We start from the raw sequence: 2,993 nt of genomic DNA, 5'->3' as shown, positions 1-2,993 counted from the left end.
GGGTCACATCGTCACACACACACACACACACAACACACACACACACACAGCTGTGTACACACAGTACACAGCTACACACAGACACACACATCATCACCACGACAGCCACACACACACACATCGTCACACACACAACACAACGCACCAACACAACCATAACACTATATTACAGCACACAGACACACACACACAACCACACACACACACACACAACACACACACACACCACACACAACATCCACACAACACACCGCGCGCGCGGCGCGCGCGCGCGCGCGGCGCGCGACAGACGCGGTTGTAATTGCCCCGCCAAAAAGTGACGTCATCGCACCATAGGGTGGAAGTGGGGTGGGGGTGTGGTGAGTCAATCGGATGTAGTTCAAGCGAACCATGAACGCTGAATGTATTTTTTCGACTATATTATAGTTGCTTTGGGGTTGGAACGGTAGCGCTGAATGAGATGGCGGGCGGGCCGAACGGACGCCGTGCGCGTGATTGAAGTGGTGTGCGTGTAACGTTACCGGTGTTTTTAAAAATCAGATTAACATCTTTAGATTGTGTCTGGGAAGAATTCGTTTTGTCTTCTCTCTGTGCGTCGCTTTCGCCATCCTTCTAAGCAAGCGCTCTCTCTCGTCCTCTGCTCTCTTCTCATCTCGTCTTCTCTTCTCTCTCTCTCTCTCCTAACACACAAACACACACATACACACCGTCACGGCACACACGCACGCAAGGCACGCATAAGTATATATATATATAAAGGGGTGACAGCGGGCCGTGTCACATGCGAGTAAACTGTCCTGAACAGCACTCAAATCCACGGGTGGAGGCTCTAATCACTCTAAATAACTCGGACAAACATGATTGCCGGCTAAAGTTGCTTATACGAGCAAAAAATATTAGTCTTTGTTGCGCCGTCGGACGAAATATTCCCTCCGCCGTTATCTGAGAGACGAGAGAGAAAGCAGAGAGCGGCGCGACGGAGAAAAAAGAGAGGGGAGACGAAAGAAGGGGAGACAGAAGAGAGAGTGGGTGGACGACGGAGAGAGAGAGAAAGAGGAGAGAGAGAAACGGGAGAGAATAAAGGAGAAAAGAGCGAGAGAGACCAGAAAGTAGTAGCTGCGGGGAGGGTGAAGAGAGAGAGAGGCGAGAAGAGAAACAGAGATCTGAGAAGAATGGTAAAGAGAGAGGAGCGAAGGCGAGCAGAGAGAGAGAGAGAGAGAGTAGAGAGAGAGAGAGAGAGCGAGAGTAGAAATGGAGCAGGAAAAATGAAGAAAAAAGTCGAGAGAGAGCCAGAAAGTGTAAAGCCGGAAGAGAGAGACGAGCGATGAGAGAAACCAAGAAAAGATCGAGAAAAATGTAGAAGAGAGAGAGAGCGAGCCGAGCGAGAGAGAGAAAAGAGAGAAAGAGAGAGAGGAGAGAGAGAGAGAGAGAGAGAGAAAGAGCGAGAGAGAGAAACGGAGAGGAAAAAGGAGAAAAGAGCGAGAGAGAGCCAAGAAAGTGTAAGCGAAGAGAGACGAGGCGAGAGAGAAACAGAAGACGAGAAAATCGTAAAGAGGAAGAGATAGAGAAGAGGGCCAAGCGGGCCCGGGAAAAAGGTGGCGCGCGGAAGGGGCGCGGGCCGGGGGGAGCCAGGGGAAGGGGGAAGGGGGGTCGGCCCCCGAAAGGGGCGAGAGAGAGAAGAGAAACGAGAGAGAAGAGAGAGATAGAGAGAGAGAAGAGAGAGAGAGCGAGAGAGTAGAGAGAGAGAGAGAGAGAGAAGGGCGAGAGGGGAGAGAGAGCGAGAGAGGGAGGCGAGAGAGAGAGAGAGTTAGAGTAAAGAAGGTTTGGGGGTCTCTCGTGCGTTATTTACTTCCAAACCATCGCTACTAGTGCGTGCCCGGCGCATGCTGCTTATAGAAGCATATGACCGTGGTCCATGATGGCCCGACGAAAGGACGAGTGGACCGCTACGCAGCAAAGCAGGGCGGTAAATAGCAGCAATGTCTACATCGACTGGAGAAAAAAATTTGAGAAACAGAAAAATAAAAGGTTTGCAATGCTCTTTTTTCTGGAAATTGATTGTTTGATGGGGATGGGGTATTGATGGCCCTGATGGGGCCACCACTCATTGCCATGGTACATCCAGTGTATAGAAGATGCTATATATCATCGCGAAGTCGGTTTCGCGAGAGGCGTTGCTTCGCTTCAAAATGTTGTGTCATTTGTGTGGGCTGTGGTACAGTAAAGAACCCGCGTATAAGAACATAGATTTTCACCAAGTTAGCCTCACATGTTCTTATATTAAATGGTGCTTACTGAAAATTAGCTCAAAAGGTTCTTAAATTGTTTCTTAATTGTTTCTAACTTTTATATGTACAGCTAAAACCCGCGCTACGCGCGGCATTAGTCACTGTGATGCATGTGTTACCAAGTACAGTAGTGTTATGTGTAAGGTGTTATATGGAGAGTTTAGTTTGTTGGCACAGTTTTTGTTTTTTTGAATGGTTAGATTAATATTATATGATATATATAATATAATATTATATATATAATATTTATATTATTGAATAGATATGATTTGTTATTGTTGAGCATTGCATTGCATTGGCATTGGCATTGTTTATTGCATCGATATTGTTGACTCGTCTTTTTTATTTTTAACCTGTGTTCTTTTAAGTCTTCATCTGATGGAAAATTAAGAAAACACTACTTTAAAATCTTAGCCCTAAAACCGGTTCTTATGTAAAGGGGTCTAAATGGGAAATTTTAGCACTAACATGTTCTTAAAAATCTATGTTCTTATACGTCGGTTTTAAACTGTATTCTCTGTGTTAGCTACTTCGCAATGAGCAAAATTTCTCGAGTCCATATCCGAAATTTGCTCGAATTAACTTGAAGTGAACTCGGTTTATTATCTCTCTTTATAAAGATATCTCTCTAACGTGTATTGCCCGATGAAGAGAGATAGATTTATCGTAAAAAGGCCTGCTGAATTTAAGAAATTAAAACAGACC

This window comes from Priapulus caudatus, unplaced genomic scaffold (genome assembly GCF_000485595.1).
Source record: "Priapulus caudatus unplaced genomic scaffold, Priapulus_caudatus-5.0.1 Scaffold508, whole genome shotgun sequence".
NCBI classification, from domain to species: Eukaryota; Metazoa; Priapulida; class Priapulimorpha; order Priapulimorphida; family Priapulidae; genus Priapulus; species Priapulus caudatus.
This window is presented reverse-complemented; position numbering follows the sequence as displayed.